Genomic DNA, 25448 nt, shown 5'->3' on the forward strand with positions numbered 1-25448 from the left:
AAGTCACTGCAAACAAACAAACAAACAAACAAACGAAACCTGTTGGTACGTCCACACAATGACCCGTATGTAAATGTTCATAGCAGTGTCATTCAGAATAGCCAAAAAGTGGAAATAATCAAGTGCCCATCAACTGGCGAACAGGTAAACAAAATGCGGTCTGTCCGCACAATGGAATACTACTTGGTAATAGAAAGGAAAAGTACGGACATGGGCTACCGCAGGGATGAACCTTGAAAACATTGTGTGAAGTAAACAAAGCTGGACAGAAAAGGCCACATATTGTAAGTCCGGCAGACATGAAGTGTCTTTTTTTGTCTTTTTTTTACAAAAGGCAAATCTATAAAAATAGACTAGTGGCTGCCTAGAGTTGAAAGAGGGAACAAGACCAGAGATTTTATGGTTTTTTTTTTTCAACATTTATTTATTTTTTTGGGGGACAGAGAGAGACAGAGCATGAACGGGCGAGGGGCAGAGAGAGAGGGAGACACAGAATCGGAAACAGGCTCCAGGCTCTGAGCCATCAGCCCAGAGCCCGACGCGGGGCTCGAACTCACGGACCGCGAGATCGTGACCTGGCTGAAATCGGACGCTTAACCGACTGAGCCACCCAGGCGCCCCAAAAGACCAGAGATTTTAGACCAGACCTGTTGCCAATGGCACGAGGGTCTTTTGGGGTAGTGAAAATGTTCCAAAATCGGATTTGAAGACAACTGCACAAGTCAGTAAATTTACTAAAAGTCATTGAATTGTGCCTTTAAGGCAGGTGAATTTTATGGTATGTAAATTATACCTCACTAAAGCTCTCACCAAAAAAATCTATTAGACTTGGAAGGATTTTTCCCCTCTGGTATTTGGTAGAGAATGTTATAGAAAGAACACTTCACAGGGTGGGGGTGGCGGGGGCGGGGGGGAAGACATTACATCCTAGTCCAGATTCTATGTATAATTAACTGCATTACTGAAAACGAGGCACTGATACGCTCCCGGACTGCTTCGCAAACTGTAACCTAACTGGGAGCCCTCAGGTGCTTCCTACCTCTCATGCTGTGAGATTTGGTTGACTGACTACTCATATTTCAATAGGAATTGACTCGTGGGCCTGCGTCATTGCTTTATAATAATTGCATCACCTCTGAAGTTCACTTCGCTTTATAGAGAGCGAGTGCCTGGGCCCATCTAAGTCTGGGACCATGTGCATAGCTGATGCTCTCTCTCCCAAACTCACCCCGTAGCAATATCTCATGGAGACACAGAGGATGTTGCAACCAGGGAAGGGCCAGGGTGGGGTCTGTCCTCTGAGCTGCTCGATTCTCCAGTACGTATGCAAATGCCCAAGGGGGCTTCTCTTCCCCTTCTAAGTCAGGCCATGGTGTCACTTCACCCACTTTGGACAACAGCCTGGCCTAAACTCAGCATCCTAACTCAGACCCCGTTGCCTGCCAGGCTCGTCGTACTTAGGGGATGACCAGTGAAGGTGCAGGAGAGCAAGCAGGGTCAGCCTTGGAGAACCGCCACCTTTCCAAAGGATGGAGGAATACGGATGGCCCTCCTACCACTGTTCCATGCCCGTATGCTCAACAGGGAAGCAGAAGACGTCCACACCATGTATCTGGGGGAGTCCCCAGGCGGCACTGTTCCCACACTCACCCAGAAGTCTCACCAAGTGGGCCGGGACAGTAGAGCTTCCATATGTAGCTCTACAGGTTGTTGCCAGCACAAGGAAGTCCAGTCAAGGGGATGGAGGAGGAACTGAAATCCATTCCATGTTCAGCTCACTAAGCTCAGTGCCCCCATGTAGGATGATGGCCGTGCAGAGGAGGGGCACCTTTTCCTATTTGGAACCAAGGCATTGTATGGACCAGGGGGACCCCTGCACGCTGCGGTACCACTGTGCCTGTGGTGGGGGGGCATCAGACCTCCCCTCTTCATCATCCTCTGGGCCCTCGGGAAGAACCATGCCTGCCCTCTGCCCACAGTCTCCTCTCCAGCTGCCTCAGGGTGGGTGGTTGAGTGGGGCCCAGACACCTCCTGGTTGATCCAGTTCCCACCCCACTCCTCCCCACCCACTACTCCATACCCTAGCAGCCCCCAAACCACCCTCTATACCCTCAACCAAATACAAACATCCTCATGTGAATGTTGTCAAGGAAACCAATGCCCCTTAGTCCAGCTGAGACCCCCTCATACTGCGGAGGTGACTCAGGACTGGGCCCCCTCGTGATTTGAGGGCGGGGCACCTCGCCAGCCCTCGGTACACATCACCAATTCGTGTGATCCTCGCAAGGTCCTCATAGGATGGATCTTACTCTCCCTGTTTCACAGATGAGAAAACTGAGGCTCACTAAAGTCAAAGCCTCCAAGACTCAGGACGGTGGGTCTATGTGACTCAACCTCTGCCTTAGATTCCCTCGTATCCTCTCCCCTTTGCCTTTCAAAACCCACTCACGTATGTCGGTACCTCGCCCGTGCTGCTCAGACGCTGCGTCGCCCGTGCTGACCTTCATAATCACCGTGGACAAAGGGGCCCCTCCTGCTGAGCCTGCTTTTGCCTCCCCCCTCTATGCACGTTCCTCTCACTGTGGGCTGCGCTCTAGTTACTTTTGGTGGGCATCTTTAAAATGATTTCGAATGATGCCAGAGACGAAATCTCCTTTCATAAGAAGTGTTGGAAACCCAATTTTATTTTCCCGGCCCCTAAGTGTGAGCAGCTAGGAGCGTTCCGTGCATACTACAAAGTACCTTCTCACTATCTACAGCAAAGAGCATTGGTCTTCCTTCCTATCTCTTCTAGGTCCTTAAGAAAAGTGGGGGGGGGGTCACCCCAACTCAAAATATTTTCCAAAATGCTGCCACTTCCATTCCCAAATCTCCACTCATGTCATGCATAGCAAAAACTATTTCAGCAAGTATGATGACAATCACATCCCCCCATTCACCCAATGTGACCATAGTCCAAGGAGGGCTCCCTCGCAAGGAGAGACACCTGGCCAGGCTGTACCAAATCTGGAGCATGAGCTAAGAAGGCCCAAATGGAGGGCGTCATTAGACAGAGGGTCCAGCCTTTCTACCAGTGGGTGGCCAACATTTAGTATCAAGCGTGTTGTTTCAACGAGAGCAATGGACTAAGAAGAGATATACCCATCTGGAAACAACGGATTATTTCTTCAGCTGAAACAATCCATCTGTGTCTTCTTATACTGCGTTACTTCCCAAAGCCTCCGAAATGACTTGCAACTCTGTCACTGCCTTACTAAATTACGGGGCAGAATTCTCCCAATTAAGCATTTAAGTCAAAAAAAAGAGGAGAAAGGAAGAAATATCTCATGGCATGTTTTGCTAAACTTTAAAGAAACTGAAGACCTGTCCTTGCCAAACGGTGAGTGCTAGATCCTGAGGGCTGGCCCAGCTTCAGACGAGCTAACAGATGTTTGCTCTCAAGTACAGTTTCCTCTTAATGGCATTTTGAGGATATCATAAACTTCCTGACACAGTATTTCACTGGAAATGTTTTTTTTTAAAAAGATTACTTTGTTTTCATAAAAAATCCAACAAGCATTTTGGATACGTATTGGCGTATATGGCTCAGATGAGATTTAGCCCAAAAGGAAAGGCAGAAACTACCAAGGGGAGCACACGCACACAAACTTGGCTGGGAACCTTAAAACACACCTGCCTTCTTTCCCTCTTTTGGCCAGCCTCCCTCTGAGTATTCCTAGTATAGACCAGAGGATTGAACCAGGGAGGGATTCTGTCCCCAAATGGGTATATGGCAATGACGGAAGACATTTTCATTTGTCCCAACTGGGGATGCTAATGGCGTCTAGCAGGTAGAGACCAGGGATGCTGTTCAACATCCTGCAGGGCACAGGACAGCCCCCAACAACAGAATTATCCAGCCCCAAATGTTAGCAGTACTGAGGTTGAGAGACCCTGGTATAGACAGAAGATAGTTTTATCTACATTCAGATCACTGTGGATGAGACACGTTTTCTGCCTGTGCTGAGTTTACAGTCTACATGGGCAGACACACAAACACACGTTTCTAATGTAATATGGAAGTACTCTCCAGAACAAGGAGTGTTACTGGGGACTCCATCTTGTCAAGAACAAGGGGGAATATACTTGACACCATCAAGGATGAAGAAAGGCCTGGTAAGAGAATTGAGGCCTGCAGTGGATAAGTAAGAATTGGCCGAACTTAGGAGAGAAGAAGGGGCCAGCAGATGTGTGGGCACCTCCAAGCAGCTCTGCCTTACCAGGTGGAAAGCAAGGGAAGGGAGGGCCAGCTCCTGCAGTACTTTGGATGGATGCCAAGCTTGGGCTTTGTCTGTCAGGTCCTCTTGTGAGGGTCACAAGTCAAAGGTCATCACCCTGATCCCGGGTGGAGAATGAATGTAAGGAGAATCTTGGAAGAGGACCAGGTGTGAAGTTACTCCAGAAACTGGTCATGAGTGGTGGTTATGGAGGGAATGGATCAGAAACAAGAAATGGGAGGGTAAAATCTTGACAAGTTTGCGTGTAGGCAAAAGAAAGGGAAGGTTCTAGAATGACCTCCAAAATTCTAGCTTGGATGACTGGTATTTCCTGACTGCTGAGATTTCCTGACCTGTTGGTGCCTTGACCTCTTCACACCAGTGACCTTTCTGCCCTCCACTTGGGCCACCTACATAATAGTCACTCATGCCTTGTCAGGGCCAGAAATTTCAATCAGAACTCTTGATTTCAATCCTCCATTATTTGACTTCCTCCTCCTCAGCTTCTAGAATATCTGCTCCGCACTCTTGATGCACCAAAGCATCCAGTCTTTCTCAGGCTACCCCATCCAGTGACCCTCTGCACTCTTCACTTTTCTGCATGTCTGGTTTAGAGTCCTTGATCCACTAATAAAAACCATCAACTTGATCACACCCTCCAGTCTTTTCTTCTCTCTCCTTTCATTATCAGTGCCTAGAAGTACCTTCATCCTTACACACGGTCGCTCTGTATTCCTTCCTTCAGCTGCATGGGAATCTACAATCGTCTCAAAACAAAAGGTCTGATTTTTAAAGAAAAAGCCACACACCTTAATCCTGGATGAAGCCAGCTATCTGGCGTGCCCACAATTGAACAACTAAAGTTACTAGATATACAATCAAGCTGACTCATGATCTCAAACCTTCCAAGGAGCCTCTCCCAATCATCCTTTCCATCTCTGTTCATCCCCTACTTGTATTATTGATTCACCTATGTGTGAAACACGTGTTGCCCAAAGGGTTGATTTTGCCTTGGTCTCTGGGATGGAAAAAGCACACTTTTAGCATGCATGCTAGAGGACGCTAAGCCCCCACCCAATCTTCAAAGGACCCCGTTCTGTCTTCTGCTTCCACCATCCAAAGAAATTTCTCCCTCCACAAGGTCACCAAAGCATTCATCTGCCAAATCCAGAGGAAGTGAATGAGATATTACTTGACTTCTCATTAGTATTTGACACATTCCCATCTCTGAAAACATTCTGCTGTCTTGGCCTGCTATGAGTCCAGTATGGCAGGTTATGAAAGTTTCAGCCTGTGGAAAGTTAACCATTCTTTTCTGCTTGTTTTGTGCTGCATGAAAGAGAGGGAAGGCAAATGCCTCCCCTCAATTTTGGGGGAGGTTGGAAGTCTAGGTTTCCCTGCTCTCCATGGAAAGGCAAACCATCTATACCTTCACTTGCTCTGGCTCTAAGTTTAATGGGCCACGAAGAGTAAGAAGAAAGTACGTTTCCAAGTGTTAGTGGAGATAAGAAGGGTGGGGAGAGAGGAAGCACAAGGAACTAGTGGAGAGATAGGGAGGCAATGGAGAGATGGGCACCAGATGGGCCCCACCATAGGGAAAAGCTGATATCTGGGAACCACTGAGAGGGGGGAAGAGCCATAATCCAGGCAGCGCCGGGAGAGTGAACCCGTCAGAAGCCCACGGTGGGGAGTGTTGCTTGAGTGCCAAGGGCATCAGCAAGAGTTGAGCCTTGACTGACAATCATCCAGGCTTCTTTCTATAGAGAATTTCCCATTACTTGCACATGGATCGGGTCCCTTTGTCTATACCTCACCAGAGAGAATTCCTCTCTGTCCATAGCAGCACCTTATGCATTGACTCACCTAGTCATGCCCCAAGAACGTGTCTTGTTCCCATTCCATGACTCCACGTATTTAAACAGCTCCCCCTATAAACCCAAAACATGAAGTCTGGTCACAAAGTGGGACACAAGTGTCCTCCTCTTAAATGTAAAGATGAAGAGGGATAAAATATATAAGCTCAAGGGACACAAGCCAGGACAGGTGTTGGTGACCCTCTTCTTCTACTACCTCTTTTCCCATTCCGCTAACCTCACTGGATGCTTTTTCTCAGTCTCATTTGCTGGTTCTTCTCCTCTTCATCTGACCCTTAAGTGATGAGCCCCTCAAGACTCAGTCCTTTCTACTTCTTTTTATGCCAAAATAATCACATCCCTTACCATGTTTTTACATAACATCCATATTCTGATGATTTGAAACTGATACATTCAAACTTCACCTCCCCATTTCCAGTTGAGACATCTGACTACTTACTCAATGTCCACATCTGCATATCCCAAACTTCTCGTGTCCAAGGTTACAGGACTCTTATGATTTTCTCCTGCGTATCTCTCCACCCAAATATCCAGCCAGTCTCCCCTCAGTCTTCGAACACAACAGCCTCTGGGCCCTCTTTCAGTTCACAAACATGACATATCCTTTTTCATCACAGGCCTTTTGCACATGATACTGCTTCTGCCCAGAATGTTCCCTGCTCTATGTTGCTTGCTCCTATATTTACTACTTGAACTGTCATCCCTTGGAGGCACTTCCTCTGTCACTCTGTATCTAAAGCAGGACCTCCCTCTTGTTTTCTATGTATACACCCTCTGTAGTATTAATAACTATGGGCATTTATCTATAGTGTCCTTCACTGCCTACTGACCCATACAAGGGCAGTGACTATACTACTATTCCCATCCCTGGAAAACTACCTAATCCATAGAAGACGTGCACCAAATATCCTTTAAGTGTATGAATGGTGGGGATTGTAGCTAAGATGGATGTACAGGAGGAGAAGAAGTTGGAGAGGTGTAGGGAGGTCAGTAAAGGGATGAATTTCATTTTAGACGTGTTGAGCTTGGGGAACCTAGAGAACAAATGGATGGATTGATAAGGAAATGACTGGATATGTAAGTGTAAAGGTAAGGGAGGTCAGAGATAAAGATATAGGTAGGGAGTCTAAAATTATGGCTAAAACCAGGAGCAAGACTGTGATGGCCCAGGGAAAGTCAGCAGAGAAAGGAGAACAGGGAGCCAAGAATAGAAAACCACCAAGAGGTACCTGTCACTCAGTCACCACCAAGTCCTCCTGCCCAAACTCCTCTGTCTTGTCTAGTGTATGGGTCAGGAACTTTAAATGTAGAAGAAATGCTGGAAGAAATAGCAATGGAGACCCTTCCTGCATTCTTTGCCCCATGCCTTCCTTTGACCCTGCAGCATTCCTACAGAACTGGACTGAGCCTCTGGGGTGTCTAAATGAACACACCTGTGTGTAAACTTCAGTAAAAGATGAGGGTAGATAATGGAATTAACCCCCTTTCAGGGCACTGAAGCTGCTTGCCAATGTTAGACTGCCATCCAAACTTTGGGAGAACCCCCTAGTTATCAGTCACCACGGCAGGCTCAGAGAATGAGTGGTGACCAAAACAAAAATGGTCACAGCCCACAGACTGTTCATGATTAGTGACAGTGGGTCACGCGGACAAGGGCTGGTTAGTGGAGGCTGTGCTTTCCAGTACATTTCTTTCTCCTCCATTTTAGCCGGGCATATGGCTGCCCTGGCTGCCCAGATAGAAACTACATTTTTCAGCCTCCCTTGCAGTTTTGTGTGGACCCGGGCTAAATTTTAACAAGATGAGAGCAGAAGTGAGGAATGCCATTACTGGTTGAATTGCATCACTCCCAAAATTCACATGTTGAAGTCATCATGTCCCGTACCTCAGCATGTGAACTTATTTGGAGATAGGGCCTTCATGGAGGTAAGCAAGTTAAGATGAGGTCATTAGGGTAGGCCCTTATCTGATATGACTGGTGTCTCATAAAAAGAGGAAACTTGGACACAAATGCATAGAGGGAAAATTATGAAGAACTAGAAGAGAAGACATCCATCCATCTACAAGCCAATGAGAGAGGTCTGCAGCAGATCCCTTGCTCACGGTCCTACGAAGGAACCAACCATGCCAATGCCTTGATTTTGGACTTCTGGTCTCCAGAGCTGAGAAACAACACATTTCTATTGCTTAAACCACCCACTCTGTGACACTTTGTTGGAGCAGCCCTAGAAAACTTACTACCAGTTCCAGGTCATGACCCCAGAAAGGAAGGTGGGCAAACTTCTGGGCACACTTCCTTCTCTGCCCGCCAGGAGGAGCTATCTTGGATCTGGAGGTAGAAGCTGTGTATTGATTTGTCAGAGCTACACCATTGTTGACAGAGCACCCTAGACTGACCCCCTCTGGACTGTTACAGAAGAGAGTCTAACTTCTCTAAGCCACTATGTTTGGGGTCTCTTTGTTACAGCAGCTTAACCTCACTTACACATCTGATGTCCTCACTTACACATCTTGCACACAGGCCATGGCTAGCTGTAGACAGACTCACACACTGCTAGCAAAGAAAAGCTTAAAAGTGAATTACTTGACCTCTCATCGTTGTTATACATTATGCATCATATTTATAGAGTTTAAAATGCATCCTGTCATATCCCTTTCTACCTCCTAAATCTCCAGGTTAGTTGATTTCATCAACTCCTACCTTGGTTTTCATGGTCACCTGCACTGCCCTTCCCATTTACAGATCACTCAGAACACCTCTTCCAAGATTTCTCCTTCTTATCCCTCAACCACAATGTTCCCTTTATTTCACTCCAATCGGGTTTTCAAGTTCAAAATGCTTTCTGGAATTCAAGCCTGCCGCTGCACTTTTTTTTTTTTCTTTTCAACCCAGGCATGATTGAATGTGACTCAGCCATCATCATTACAGGTAAGCACTTTCCCGAAGCACTTGTCCACCTCTGTTCTATGTCTTTTGCTTTGGAGTAAGATCCCCCTTGAAATTAGAGGGATTCTTCCCGAGGTAGCATTCAGAGGCAGTGGGATTTAGCTAGACATTTTTGGCCTTTTTTTTTAATGTTGACATTAATATTCAGATCCGTTGTTAAATAATATCTATATGCTTGGCTTTTCTTAATCTATAGAAGTACAAGAAAAAAGGTAAAAAAAAAAAATACTAGTACAAAATGCTAATTAAATTCTATCTTACTTTAAGGAAACTCCCTGGCGAGAATTTTCTCTTATCTAAGCTAGAATGTATGAGTGAAAATATTGAACATCAAACATGGCTTGCTTCAGGGTTTTTATTATGATCCATTCCATTGTTCCTGACCTCTTTGTATGCAGATACCCTATGAAGGTTCAAATAGAGGATCTGTTCTACATTCCAGATAAAAATTAAAACTCACTGAAGCACTTATCTACAAATACAAACTAATCAGTCCTACATTCTTTTTTACTCTGGAATCAAGGGTAACATGGATATATTTGAACCATTCAACACTGACATAACGTACCTCCCCTATGATCCATTTTTACTTGTGATATTTTAGTGTATTGATGGACTAAGCAGACGAGAAAATATGGAAAAATCCTACTTCTTCCTCTGGCTTTGGTCAGAGAAAGAGCGTGTGACCTTGGGAAAAGAAAATATCCTTTCTCTGACTTTGCTTCTTCATTTGCAAAACAGGGAAAGCAAAGTCCCACAATTTACTAATAAATTATCTCATTACTGAGTGTAAACACTGTTATTGTGTAGCATTTATTTCCGCAATCTGTCAGGACATTTTGAAATTTCTGCATGAAATATACAACTTAATGCACTGTTTCTCCTTCTCCCGTTTACGTGGCGTGTCGGAGGAGGCGAGGCAGAATGGTGAACACATGGGCGATGTAAATGAAATGCTATTTAATTTATTTTGAAATGGATAAAAGGAAAGGTAATTAAGCTTCTTAAAAAAGCCTTCCAAATAAACTTCCCTTAAAGAAGGGACGGAAAAGGAGGTTGTAACTGATCAAAGTGGTACATCAGAGTCCTTGACCCTGGAGACAAAGGGCATACTGGGATACCACCAAAGAATGAATGCGATGTAATCCCAGAACATCACAGGATGGAAAAGAGGCACCAGAAGTATGGATAAGACGTTTGTCAACAACTATGAAACAAACTCCATCTCTGAAGCCTTTGGATGACATAACATTTGGCATAAGTGACTTCTCTTTCTCTCTCCCTTTCTCTCTTTCTTCTCCACGCACATACAATTGAATTTACATACAGCTTATTTTTTGTTTAATGGCAAAAGACCAAGATGTCAGTTTAAAAACCACAAAAAAAGAGAGGGAAAGCTTTACACATCCGCGGACCCCTAGGGAAGGATTTCCTTCTGCGACATATGCATGCTGGAGAGGACAGCACACGATCCACAGCAAGTATTAACGACATAAGAAGCCTGTATCATTCGTTACTCCTTTGTAAATATAAACAACCAAACAAAAGGACATTAGTAGAATAAGGACAACCACACATGTGAATAACCAACATCCCACATATATTGGCAGCTTATAGTCAGGTACAATTGCAACCTGGTTAGTAAACTCCCCAAAATGAACATGTGTTGTGTTTGTTCCAAAAATTGTCCACTCTTCATGAAACTCAAGCTAAAGGAAACTAATATTTATTTCTCAGGACTCTATAATTCCATTTCCTTTGAAATTATACATATGAGAAGTTATCACCCTGTCAGGGTCATTAATGTTCCTAAAAGGTACTCATCATAGAAACTGGCATTTTTATCCTTTTTTAATACACATATATGCTCCAAGTAAGCAACAACCTGGACACATAGAGGAACTTTGCTTTAAGTTGATTGTGAAATTAACTCTTATGTGTCAATGGAGATGAATTGATCAGGGCGTATATTTCCTCTCTTAAGGATTATATGCCCTTTTTCTTTTTTTGGGGGGGGGCGGGGAGAACACATGTGTAGGGGAAGGGCAGAAAGAGAAGGAGAGAATCCCAAGCAGGCTCTACACTGACAGCACTGGGACTCAGTCCCACAAACTGTGAGATCCTGACCTCAGCTGCTATCAAGCATTGGATGCTCAACTGATTGAGCCACCCAGGTGCCCCTTCATTATATGTCTTTACTGTAAAACAAAATAATAAGTTTCCATAAAAAGTGAGTATCTTGTAATCTATAGTTTATCAGTTGTCCCTTGTACCCTGTTTTGATTATTTGCTTTCCTCCTTTTCAACATGATCTTTATGAATATGTTGTCTTATTCAAGCACATTTAGGTTTGAAAAGATAGTATACCGTGTTAATCTGCCCATAAAATCACATATTACTATGCAGGATAATCAATTACAATAGGGTTTTTACTCATTGCCTTTCAAACAAAGACAGTGAGGATCTGAAACATTCTATTGTTAAAATAAGGTTTTAAGAACTGAAATAAGCATACAGCAAGGCTCGGGAATGGAGCAGAATTAAAGAACAATAAAAAACCCCTGCAATGAAAACAGCCTTGAGTCATGAATGAGCATAAATTGAAAAATCTATTGATTTTCTCTGTAGACATTTCTCAAGATAGTGTCATACTACCATAGATGAGAGATGCTTATCAGAACTAGTCGGAAATAATTCATCTCAGGGAGAAACCTTTCATTATTAGGCGATGAGAAGCCTATAACTAGAGCTAGTCTAACCGAGTTCTCTTGGTCTGTTAAAAGGTTTTTAGTAAAAGGTATCCACAAGTTTGCATGGGAACCAAGAAACAGCAAAGCAATTCATAATTTTAATAATAATAGAACTGGTAATTTACACATTTTAAATATAATTTTCTCCCAAGCTCATCATAAGTCTTGAAGTCTAAATTAAAATATGCAAAATAAATGCTGAAATTGAAATGCACCAAGATGATGGTAGTGGTTAACTTAGGGTGGATCTGACAAAGGATCATCTTCATTTTATTCTCCCAAGCTTCCAAATTCTCTACAATCTAGAGTTAATAGTTTTATTTTTAAAATTTCAATATCAGAGGCGCCTGGGTGGCTTAGTCGGCTAAACGTCTGACTTCGGCTCGGGTCATGATCTCACGGGTCATGATCTCAAGGCTCTGCCCTGACAGTGTGAAGGCTGTTTTGGATTCTCTCTCTGCCCCTCCCCCACTCATGCTCGCTCGCTCTCTCTCTCCCTCTCTCTCTGTCTCTCTCTCTCAAAAATAAACATTTAAAAAAAATTTTTTTAACGTTTTATTTATTTTTGAGACAGAGAGAGACAGGGCATGAACGGGGGAGGGGCAGAGAGAGAGAGGGAGACACAGAATGGGAAGCAGGCTCCAGGCTCTGAGCCATCAGCCCAGAGCCCGACGCGGGGCTCGAACTCACGGACCGCGAGATCGTGACCTGAGTCGAAGTCGGACGCCCAACCGACTGAGCCACCCAGGCGCCCCCAAAAATAAACATTTTTTAAAAATCTTCAGTAAAATTCTGAGGCCCACAAAATCAAGCAGAACATCATGAAAATTACTTTCAACTCACAGGTCCCAAGCCAAAGGAACATGTCTTATTAAAACTCGCCATGGATGAGCTTTAATATCTGTAAAAACATCCTCTTCTTCTGGAAAAATACACCCCAAGCTGAAAACAGCGGTGGTCTCCATGGAGATGGGAGTGAGAGTGCATTTTACTTTCTCTTTTACACATATTTGTTCTGTGTTGCTTTATTTCTGTATTTCATCTACTAAAAAAAAAAAAGTTTCCTAGTTTCCTTGAAAAAGTTTGACTTTTTAATGAAAATCCGACATGATCACAAACGCACACATTTTACAATTGCACAAGAGGAACGGATACAGAAAAAAAAATTAATCTTTAAAACTCTGCAAACTGAAAAAAAGTTTAGGAAGTCACTGAGGTGACGAATGGGGGTGTCTTTCTGGAGTGACGGAAATGTTCCAGAATTAGAGAGCGGTGATGGTTGCCAAACCTTGTGCATATACTAAGAATTGTATTCTATGTGAATTGTATGTCAAAAAATAAACAAAACCAAAACAAAGCCAGAAAGCACTGAGGAGGGAGCATTGATTTGGGGCTGAAATATCTGGAACTCTTCTCCTGTAACAACTGTGTCTCCCTTCAGCCCAGAGTAGATGATGAGGAGAGACACAGGATGCTTCAGACAAACCAGCAGAGGCCATTGTTCTCCCGAGGCTATCTTACCCAACAATAGGACCTTTCTTCAAATCAAATTGCCCTGGCCATACTCAGGGGAGACTCTCAGGGAAGATATATTTTTACCTCACCAGGACAGGAAACGTCCTCACCTGCTCAGAGTTGGAGACATTCGAGAAACTGCCCCTGTGGCATGGTCATCCCCAGCCTTTCATCATTATCTGTAGTTGTGGTGATGCCTGGATCAGCTGACTTTTGCGGAATAAAGAGCCATCCCCAAATGTAGTGACTGAAAACAACTACTTATGTAGTTCGTGATTCCACAGGTCAGCCATTTGGGCTGAGGCTCAGCTGGGCTCACTCAGCATCCACGTTCAGTGGCCAGTCAGGTAGGTTAGCTGGCTGTGAGCTGGGCTGGTAGCGTGAGTGGGCCACACGTCCTTCTTCATCCAGTGGGCTAACCCAACTTGCTCACACAGGGCAGCCTTGTGAGAGAACAAGGGAAGCATGCGAGGCCACTTCATCCACACTCTCTCCTGTTCAAATGGATTCCCAAGGTCAGCCCAGACCCAAGGGGAGGGGACACAGGCTCCACCTCTCGTGGAAAGAATCGTGGGGGTCACACTCTAAGATGCGGGATATAGGGAGAGGAATAATCGCGGTCACTTTTTAAGAACCCACTATACAGCTCTAGCAACAGAGAGTCCAAAATTTTGAACACAAGGAAATAAATATTCAAGAGCTCTCAATTCACGGAGCTAATCTTCCCAGAGGGACACGAGGACCATGATGATTTAATGACTTCCAAGTCATGTATCGTTCAAAGAGAAAGCATTTCCACTAGAGAAAACATCCCCACATGAACAGAAATGCATCTATATCCCTTACCACCGCGCGGCCCACTTCTCTTTAGAGCACCTCACCGTTTCGTGTAGACAGAAGGGAGTTTGATTCTGACACCAGACAGACATCGGACTATTAGGATGTTAGATGAAGGTCGCTGAGAGAGGTCTGGAGATGGTCAACAGACACTTGAAGACATTCGGTGAATTCAAGTCAAGGGAAAGTGCTGGGATTATGGCTCTTAATGCAAAAAGCTATTTATGTTCTTGTATTCTCTGTCCCTCAAAGATGAGACCACCAGGTCAGGTCAGATGTTTTCTCAGATCCATCTTACGTTGCTTAATTTCATAGAGCGAGGGCAACTAACTGGGAAAACAAAATGATAATCTCGAAATAGAGAAGACTTGAAGTTGCCAAACATCTCAGCACATCAGAATCGTTCAGTGAACTCGGGGCGCCTGGGTGGCTCAGTCGGTTAAGCGTCCGACTTCTCCTCAGGTTATGATCTCACGGTTCGTGGGTTCGAGCCCCGCATCGGGCTCTTTGCTGACAGCTTGGAGCCTGGAGCGTGCTTCTGATTCTGTGTCTCCCTCTTTCTCTGCCCCTCCCCTGCTCACGCTGTCTCTCTCTGTTTCTCAAAAATAAATAAGTGTAAAAAAAAATTTTTTTTTTAAAGAATCGTTCAGTAAACTTATGACAAATACTACTTCTTGGACTCCACTCTCAGACATTATGATTCAGTAAGTTCAGGGGTTTAATAGGTGGGAAAACCTATAATTTTAGCAAGTGTTCCAGTTTGTCTGGGCAAGTTTGGTTTTATTAAGGAAGAAACGGGGATAACCATATCTGCTCCATCTGGCTTCAAGGGAGGCAGCAGTAGACATGGATGGATATAGCATGTTGGTCTAAGGTGCATCTAACCAGATCCCATGAGCCTGGCCAATCACAGAAAGGAAAACTCTGAAGTGGGCAAGTGTATATTGGGTGCGTTCCTACCTTACCTTCCAGGATCTCTCCTTTCAGTCTTTTGCCACTTACTGATTGTTAAAATCTAGGACATTCGTGTTAGCCCAAGTGTACTACAGGATTGCATACAGCTGCAAAACCCCCAAACCAGAATACTTACACGAGATAGAAAGTTTTTTGTTCTCATGTAAGCAGCCCAGCACTGTCATACAAGTGAGCGCGATGGAACCAGAGGGACCCTGCTTGTTGCACCTCACCACTTTGCCATTACTAAACCTCATGGTGTAAGGCAGAACTCAAGCTCCAACCATCACATCCCAGACAGAAACTGGAGGAACGGAAGAGAAAAAGCGGAGAACCCCTCCCTTTACAGAAACTTCATTGAGTTTGCGCACTACCCTTCCACTCACATTCCATTGGCCAGAACTTAATCACTTGGAAACGAAGTCACTAGAACGCAAGATTGGTAGATACCATCTCTATTCAAGACAGACATGGGATCTAAATTTCTATGGAAAAAGGAGAACCAGAAACTGTTGGACAAGACATTGCTGCCATATGTAGAACCTGTGCTTACAGCCTAGAAAAAGTTTTACGCACAAAGATGTTTGTTGTAGAATTATTGATAATACAGTTCGCCCTCGAACAATAAAAGGAAACAGAAAATCAGAGAAAATACATTTACAATACTGTGCCGTACTTATTTAAAACAACAACAACAATGTATAAGTGAACCCCTTCAGTTCAAACCTGTGTCGTTCAAGGTCAATCGTAATAGCAAGTATTTGGAAACACATTAAATGATCGACCATAGGAAAGTCGTTAAGTCAACTATGGTACATCAACTTAATAAAGTAATATACAATCATTGCAGAGGTTGGTTACCAAGATTACATAATCATTTTCAGTTTGAAATGTTCAGTTTCAGTGTCTGGCCTCTTCCACCTTCTCTCTCAAACATGCACAAAGCACAAAAACTCAAAGCACTAAGATCTTAGACTGAGAAACAGACCAACTGCCCACTCTGGATGCACTGGGAGATGTTGCTTTACTTACCGCCAACATTACACTCTCTGCCACTGTCAACTTATATTTACACAGAAATACAAATCCAGGCAATAACTTGGCAGGAAGGAAGGCAGCAGAATCTTGGTGGTTTCTGGTTGATGATGTCTCAGGAGTAAGCTTTATAGGTGGAGACAGGGAATCCTGACAGCAGCACTGGCCGACAGTGGTAGCTTTTCATGTACTTCATTGGGTCTGACTATAAGAAAACAACAAGGGAGGGTGTCTCATGGGAGAACAGATGCACATTAGGTGAAAGACTTAGAACCTGGGAATCCTAGCAGGACCCCTGTACATCTGTGGATTAGAGGAGGAATCCATTCATCTCACAAGAGGCCAGAGAAGTCTCAGGCACACCCACCCGCCTTGCCTTCTCTCCTCGTAAACACTGTGTTGGAACAGGTGCTTCTTTGTTTGATGGTAAGTATTAATGAAAACACTACTTCAAATCCAGAAACATCAATAGATGAACAGATCTTTGATGAATCTTCTGCATTAGACAGACACACCTTGCAATTATTCTTATTTGTTTTTTATTTTTTATTTTTTGGCATCTTCAGTAGGATTAAAGAAGGTCTGGCTATTTGGAAACACCTGCAGAATATCCAGAAGGCAAAACTGATCTGAGATGAGAAAACCAGAGCCTGATAATAAACAGGAGATGGCTGAGTAGGATGGCAAGAGACTCAAGATTCCATGCAAAATTAAAATGGCAGGGCAGGGAAACACCATTTACGTAATCACACAGTGATGAGTAAGCCCAAACCAGACTCATCTCTCAAAATGAAAGCACCCTCTCCACCCCTCAAAAATCCGAACTTGGAAACACAGAAGGGGAACAGTACAGGATGTGTGTTTAAAACAAAACAAAACTATAAAACATCACTAACAAAAGAAAAGAAAAAAAGTGAATAAGACAGATTTTCCATCTTTCTAGATTAGAGGACCTGTAGAAAGGAAGGGAGACTCCCTCTGTTGGTGGGAGTGTAAACTTTCTGAGAAGAGGCAGCTTCTCAGGAGAAGTCACACTGCCTCCTAATGTGTTTTCTTATTTTTATCAGCATCCCCGTTTTACACATTTTCGACATTTTTCTCCCTAATCTCCCCTCCTCATGAAATTTGAAAACTCCAGGTGTGCTGAGTACCTGTTTATGTCCTGTGCATGTAGCTGTACTTTTTAAACAGAAGCAAGACTTTTCCCACCCACTCCCATAAAAAGTGTTTTTGGAGATTAATGGCATTCTGTAGAAATCAACTAAAATCATTTTCACGGTCAAGCTGTTATGACTTTGGCCAATGGGAGCACTTCTGAGCTGAATTCTATGCCCTTTTTGTCCACTAATCTGAGAACCCTTCCTCGCTTTCTGGAATCATGAGCAGTTCTAGCCCCAGCTCATACCTTTCCTGGCTTGAAATAAGCCATTTCTCTAAGGAGCCACGATTACTCATAGAGGTGAGTGGTGTTAAAGGCCAAGAGCTGGTTAGGAGGGGTGCTCACTGCTGCTGAGGTGATCTTGTTTCTAGGCCATCTCAAGGGTCAGAAATAGAAAATGAACATGGGGGATGCCTGGGTGGCTCAGTCAGTTAAGTGTTGGACTCTTGGTTTCAGCTCAGGTCATGATCTCATGGTTTCATGGGTTTTGAGCCCCGCACAGGGTTCTGTGCTGGCAGCACAGTGCCTGCCTGGGTTTCTCTCTCTCCCCCTCTCTCTGCCCCTCCCCTGCTCATGTTGTCTTTGTCTCAAAATAAATAGATAAATTAAAAAAAATTTTTTAATGGACACGGAAAGTACAGCACAGGGAATATAGTCAATAATATTGCAATAGCGTTGTATAGTGACAGATGGTGACCACACTTATCATGATGAACACTGCATAAGGTATGTAATTATCGAATCACTATGTTGCACACTTGAAACTAAAATAACACTCACAGTATGTCAACTGTACTTCAATAATAAATTCAAAAACAATAAAATAATGAAGATGTAACATGCTTTCTATTTAATTTTACTATTATAGTGTTCTTAGCTTTATCCGATAATATTTATAAAATAATTTTTAAATCATGATGCTAATATTATTGATAATAAAACCAGTAATAGCAGTTTATGATTTTTATGATTCTTTTTCTTTAGAGGCATCATATTAAAGATTTACATTTAGGGGTGCCTGAGTGGCTCAGTTGGTTGAGCATTCGACTTCAGCTCAAGTCATGAGCTCATGGTTCGTGGGTTCGAGCTCCATGTCGGGCTCTGTGCTGACAGCTCACAGCCTGGAGCCTCCTTCGGATTCTGTGTCTCCCTTTCTCTCTGCCCCTCCCCTGCTTGTGCTCTGTCTCTCTCTCTTTCTCTCTCTCTCTCTCTCTCAAAAATAAATAAAAAATGTTAACAAAGTGATTTAGTACGCATATTAAAGTCACTTGAAATAATCCTTTCTCTGTCATGTCACCAATTTGACATACAACTGCATCGGTTTCAATTTGCTTTAAAATTACTAATACCTATATGAGTCAAAAGCTAAAACAATGCAAAAGGAACACACTGAAATATATTAGTAGGTAACTATTTCATTGATTTCTTGTTCATCCTTCCACTGTTTTTACAAATGTGTGCACAAGATATAAGAATATCTCTTACTTATCCTGGCAAAGTTAACTTTACTACTTAGCAGAATTTTCATTTAATACATATTAAAGATAAGTTAGCATCTCTCTTAAACCACTTTTCACCTTAAAACATACTTAAAATTGTGTTTTATTAAGGGACACGTGTTAGCCTTAACCCACCTTGTTCTCTAGGCTTTTCCCTGCTTTTGGAAACATTCTTTTTTTCATATCCATGGAACACACCCCTTGACTTTCCTGCACCTGATATTCAGGCTCGTTTGAAGTCTCTCTTCTCACTGTCTCTTAAACACCAGTGTTCCCTATGATCGTCCATGCTTGTGTCTCTCCCTGGACAATTGAATCCACTCTCCTGCCTTTAATCTCCACCTACATATTAGCAAATCTAAATTCTATAGCTTTACCCGTGACCTAACTCCTGAGCCCCCAACACACACATCCAACTGCTCACAGGCTATCTCCATTACACATCCACACACATTGGACATAGAGCACATAGCACTTTGAGTTCATCATCCTGTCCCCCTCCATCTGTCCCCCGGTCTTCTTGGTGTCAGACACTGCACCCACCTGATGGCCCAGCCATCAGACTTCCCTTCTGCTGTCACCTCCTCTCTTACCCAACTCCAGGGCCTGCTCTCACTCCCACCTGCTACACGGCATCCCAGCCCATCCACTTGTCCTGGCCCCGTCCCTCTGCCGGGTCTTTAGGCCCCATCTTAATGACTACAACTGGAGGCCTAGGAATTACACATTGTCAGTATAATGTTAAATGCTCCGAAAGCACCAACTCAATGCACTGACATGATATAAGCTCTTACTAACAATAGCTATAAGTATTACTAAGGTCATTCATGGATAACAAGATAGTCTCCAAACAGAATCTATCTTTAAGATTGATTACTTTGCATTTGATTAATCAATTACTTTTCATTTAATTTGATTCACATCCTCATTCTTATGTGCTTGAAGCTAAAACACATGTGATTTCCTAACTTGGAGAGTCATATAGAGATAAGTGGGGGTAACTCATTCTGAATGATACAGTTGGATTCCAGACCACTATAAACAGCTGTCCATTCTTAATTAAATGCTATAGATTATGTTTTATCGTACAGTCATATTCCAAATCTGCTGTAAATCAGAGAAATGATGCTTCAGCCTTGAAACATCACTCGTAATAACAACAAGACCCCCAAAAAGGCATAGCCTTTTATTTTACCTCAGGTTCGTGGAGAATAGTTTTATTATGTCTGCCTGGGACACAGGCCTTTCTCTGTTGGAACATTCACTGTGAGGCTGAGATTACAGAAGTGCTATGTCATGAATACAGAGGAAATGTGTTTCTGCATAGTGTGAGTGATAATTAGCAATTGATAAAGAGCCTCAGCTGGGTTAAGACCTTGAAATAAATGGATTTATGTTGGAAGGTAAGCCAGAAAATATAAGGCTATCTACTGCTAAGGGGAAAAAATTGCTGCAAAGTACTGATTGTTTAGCCAGAGGCTAAAATTTCTGCAAAAGATGTGAGATAGAAACTTCTGAATAATCAAAAGCATTACAATTTTAACCTCACCAGCACTTGTTTTATTAATCCAGAGGTCTAACAATTTTTACTGAAAACAAAAAATACACCTTCATCATGCCATGGCAAGTGAGTATCAGAGAGATAAGAATCGTGGAATGGGGAAGGGACCCAGAGATACCACCTGGCTGTTCCTCTGAGAATATTTCCTCTATCCTCTGTTTACAACCACAGACAAGGAAAGTTCTCATCCTCCAAAATCATTAACGTGATTCAAAATAAAAATCTCTTCTTGTTTTTAACATCCATTTATTTATTTTGAGAGAGAGAACAAGTGAGCGGCAGAGAGAGAGAGGGAGGCAGGGAGAATCCCAAGCGGGCTCTGCACTGTCAGCACAGAGCCTGACACTGGGCCCAATCTCACGAATCATCAGATCATGACCTGAGCTGAAACCAAGACCTTAACCGACTGAGCCACCCAGGTGCCCCTAAAATCTCCTTTTGATGAAGAATTAATTTCACTGATAGTTGAAGTTAGAATCCAGGTATATTTCTCTTTCCGTTTTCAGTTGTAAGGGAGAAAAACGTCCACCACTAAGTCCCGCCTCTGTGCTCTGCTGAAAAGACAGAAACCTGGTTCTGCCAGATCTCAGTGTCAAGCTGTGGGCCCAGGAGTGGCAGGGAACTGTACCTGCCCTTCCAGAATGGTCCAACTAACCATTGGAAGGGCAAGATGCTCTTCAGAGATCAGGACGGAGAGGTGTAGTTGAAGTGTAAGTCAAAACCAGAGGCAGCACACCAGCAGGAAAAAGGGGGCTCAGAAGAGGAAACAGAGATGGGGGGCTTACCTTCAACGGGTATGAAGGTACAAGGGTATTACGTAGACCACCTACAGTTTTGCCTATGGAGGGAAGTAACTGTTAAGTGCACTAGGTCTGCTGAAAGAGTTCTTGAGTAAACACAGAAGGAGATTAGATAGATGATCATAGATGATGATAGATGATGATGATAGATGATAGACAGATATATGTATAGCTAGCTATCTAGATGGATAGATGATAGATAGATAGATAGATAGATAGATAGGTAGATAGATAGATGACAGTAGACAGATAATAGATGTATAGCTAGATGGAGAGCTAGATGATAGATAGATAGATAGATAGATAGATAGATAGATAGATAGACAGATGGATGACAGAGGTAGGCAAGACACAAGTATAAGTATCAAACTACTGAATTTTTTCTGGAAAATTCTTTTGCATAAAACTTGCTGCAAGGGATCTGGAAGTGCCAGTCTGACACCAAAGTAAGAGTCATTGCTCCGGTGCCTCTAAAAAACAGGACACCAGCTCTGAGGTCTCTTTCCTCTTTCTTCTCCAAGAGCATATTTTCATGGTCATAAAGATAATCTCATTTGATGCCTATTTAACAGAGTTGAACACAGATGTAGAAAAGCAGACCGACTCACTCAGTCTGTGGCATTTTTCCTGAGACTGCATTCGCTCAGAGGTATTAGTCTTTCCAACACATTCCAACGCCTGTGGATTTTCTTTTTTAATCATGCTATGCTTTCATGTCCTTGGAAAAATCTAAGTTCATCTGGTAATTGGTCAAAATCACTAAGACTTCAACAAAAAATGGACCAAGGTCATGAAGAGACATTTACAAAAAGAAGAAACAAACCTTATTAACAAGCATATGGAAAAGTATTCGCGCACACACGCGCGTGTGTGTGTGTGTGTGTGAGAGAGAGAGAGACAAGAGACAGAGAGAAAGAGAAAGAATTGAAGCAAGTAATAGTTTTCTGTATCAAATTAGCCTCTAATTATAGCGTAATTCTATAATTAAAATCTAATATCAAATTATATAATTATAACTGCTGCAGAGCACACGGACGAGACAGGACACATAGTGCCGTTGGGAACGCAGCTAGACAGAATTCTGAAAGGCGATTGGACAATATTATCGACAAACACCAACATGTGCATTTCCAGGGGTGCAGGAAGCTCAGAAATAGTATTTTGTTACGGGGAAATAGTGACAATAGAGAGCAAAGTGTTATGCAAGATGTTTTCTATGGCGTTATGACTAGAAGCAAAAGATTACATAGCTGTATAAACTATGGAATAATCTCACAAAACAGTAATATGAAGCTATAAAAATGTTAACAAAAATGATAACATTTAGAAATGCTTATTTTAATATAAATTTAAAATAACAAGATAACTGACTTGTATAACACACAACACTGGTTAGACTTTTTTAAACCAGAGAACAATAGATACCAGAAGAAAATCCAATGAACGATTGAAAGATGATTTTGAGGGTTTTTGTTTTGTTTTGTTTTTGCTTTTGTGGGTGTGAATTCCTTGGCAATTTATACTTCTTTCTAATGAGCATATTGCATTTTTTCCCCAAATCACAACGCATTAACTTTAAAGAACACATAGGCTTCTTACCAGATACATCGTTTTTACATCTTAAAATTACTTAAATCTTAAAATCACTATCAACCTCTTGTCTTTTCTCTGCCAAGGCAAAATAATTCTTGTTCCTTAAACCTTTCCTTCACAGTCTTACCAAATCAACTCTTTAATTACATTTGTTACCCTTCTCTGAAAAGTTTCTCTAGGTCCTTCTTTAAGAACTTTCCAAAGAAAATTCTGATATATTATGAAAGAGCTCATAGGATCTCTGTTATGAGAGATAGAAAGCAAGGAAATTTTTAGTTATCTCTGGGTTTTTTGTTTTTTAGTGTTTATTTGTATTTTTAGAGAAAGAGAGACAGAGCACAAGTGGGAAGGGGCAGAGAGAGAGGGAGACACAGAATCTGAAGCAGGCTCCAGGCTCCGAGCTGTCGGCACAGAGCCCAATGTGGGGACCGAATTCAACGAACCGCGAGATCATGACCTGGGCCAAGATCGGACACTTAACAGACTGAGCCACCTAGGCGCCCCGAGTTATCTCCGTTTAACTCAGACTTTTTTAATGCAAAAAAAAAAAAAAACAAAAAAAAAAACAAAAAGAATGAGGCTAAGAAAAATGAAGTGCCTTTCATGGTGTCCCAGAGCCAATCAGCACCACGGCCAGGCTCTTCTCTTACTCTGTTACCTACAGAACCTGGTTAACACATCCATTTCACTCCCAGGTCTGGCTCTCATTCTCTCTCTCTTCTGGAACCCACTCTGGGTCTTATGCTCATTGTTCATATATTCATGAAACCTAAGGATAAACGAAAATGTACCTAATTTGCATCTCACCGATTTTCAGTAAAATAACGAGCATCATTTCCCTTACGATTGTTTAGACACATTCACAACCTTCCTTATTCACATACTGGAGAGGAGCAGAGACAAGGTTTAGCAGAATCCGGGAGGCGACTCATCTGAAAGACAATTGTGCTCATCCTGAAACAGGATCTCAGACTCATAACTGAAAATAGCTGAGTATTGATGTTAGAAACTTGACTAAAACGATGAATCATGCATTGAGGCAAATAGCAACACTCTTGAGAGAGTAGAAGGCTGGCCATCGCGGCCAACATCTACTCTTAGCCAAGGTTCTCCCTGGAGCTACTCTGTGCTGGAGACTGGTCCTTGCCAGGCCGTAATCTTCATGAACCCCCACTTCTCAAGCCTTCCTTGAGGCAGAGGAGACAGTTAACCATTGAGATTCGAAGAGTCTCCCTTGTGGGACACATTGTATACGTGTACACAGCAAAAGTGAGCAAAAAGCATGACATGTCGACAAAGCAAGTGATTCTGTGCAAGCTGGAAGGCTTTGAAATAAGATTGATTGAAAGAAGTGAAAAAGACATAGCAAACCAAAATATTGACAATAGGGGCACTGGGTGGCTCAGTCAGTTAAGTGCCAGACTTCAGCTCAGGTCATGATCTCACGGCTCGTGAGTTTGAGCCCCACATCTGTGCTGACAGCTCAGAGCCTGGAGCCTGCTTCAGATTCTGTCTCCCTCTCTCTCTGTCCCTCCCCAGCTTGCACTCTCTCTCTCACTCTCTCTCTCTCTCTCTCAAATATAAATACACATTAAAAAATTTGTTTCTTAAATGTTGATAAGAGAATTGAAGGGCTTTAACAATACTTCTCTACAGGGTGCCTGGGTGGCTCAGTTAAGTGTCTGACTTGAGCTCAGGTCATGATCTCACGAGTTGTGGGTTCGAGCCCCACATCAGGCTCTCTGCATCAGCACAAAGCCCACTTCGGATCCTCTGTCCCTTTCTCTCTCTCTGCCCTGCCCCTGCTCATGCTCTCTCTCAAAGATAAATAAACATTAAAAATTTTTTTTAAATACGTCTCTAGGTCATGTAACTTAAAAAAAAAAAAAAAAAAGCTTTCAACCTTGCTGCTTCTTTGTAAGTTGCGAAAAACGTCAAACTTACAAACTCTGTAAATGACCAAATGACCCAGCAGGGTTAAAAAAGAAAAGAACAACAAATGTTCACAGATAATGCATACTGGAAGGCAGCTGGGTGACAGCATTCATCAGATGAAAAGGAATTGCCGTTACGGTACCTGAAACGGGAAAACGGGATTAGCCACACGCATCTATAAGAGAAGGAAAATGTCCGGTTGGTACAAAGGAAAAATCCTCCCCCGAAAATCGCCAAATCTGATCAAGGGTTGTTTCGCCATTAGTTATAAATATAACATAAACATAGATACGGCGGCCCTCTCTGAACTTGCTGCTTTGGTAGGTCGGACGTTGTTTAACAGAACCAAATAAATTAATATGTGACATGTATATCCTTCCTTGGAGATCAAGAATTGAGATCCTTCGAAGCAGGCCTTTGGCTATAGCGCTAAACTCCCTGCTGTGAAGACAACCTTTGAGCGTCAGCCCCAAGGTTGACTGGCAAACCTGGCCCCAAGCAAGCAGCAAAGGAGGGCATCTCAAGCTAGTGATTCCTGGCTGCTGACTGCTCTGCTCAGAGTGAAGATTACCTGGGTCCCTACCATCTCCCCTAATCTCCACCACATCTGCTTTCAAGGCCCCTCAGCCGGCGCCCCCAAATCTGGAGGAGCACGGGATCGCCTCACATGTAGAAAGAAGGATGCGCACCGAGCCTGGCCCAGGTGAAGGCACTCGGAGAGCAGACCCAGGAG

The 25448-nt window shown here is 43.0% G+C and overlaps 1 long non-coding RNA gene across 2 annotated transcripts in view; it reads right to left on the reverse strand.

The window, feature by feature from the left end:
* Window positions 1-15572: 15572 nt before the first annotated feature.
* Window positions 15573-25448, reverse strand: part of LOC121042559 (uncharacterized) — an 89284-nt gene continuing 79408 nt past the window's right edge. For both annotated transcript variants that reach the window (XR_005796296.1, XR_005796295.1), the window contains exon 2: window positions 15573-16373. This is a non-coding gene — a long non-coding RNA (uncharacterized LOC121042559). The remainder of the gene's footprint in view (window positions 16374-25448) is intronic.

This window comes from Herpailurus yagouaroundi, unplaced genomic scaffold (genome assembly GCF_014898765.1).
Source record: "Herpailurus yagouaroundi ecotype Mexico unplaced genomic scaffold, PumYag 29, whole genome shotgun sequence".
NCBI classification, from domain to species: domain Eukaryota; kingdom Metazoa; phylum Chordata; class Mammalia; order Carnivora; family Felidae; genus Herpailurus; species Herpailurus yagouaroundi.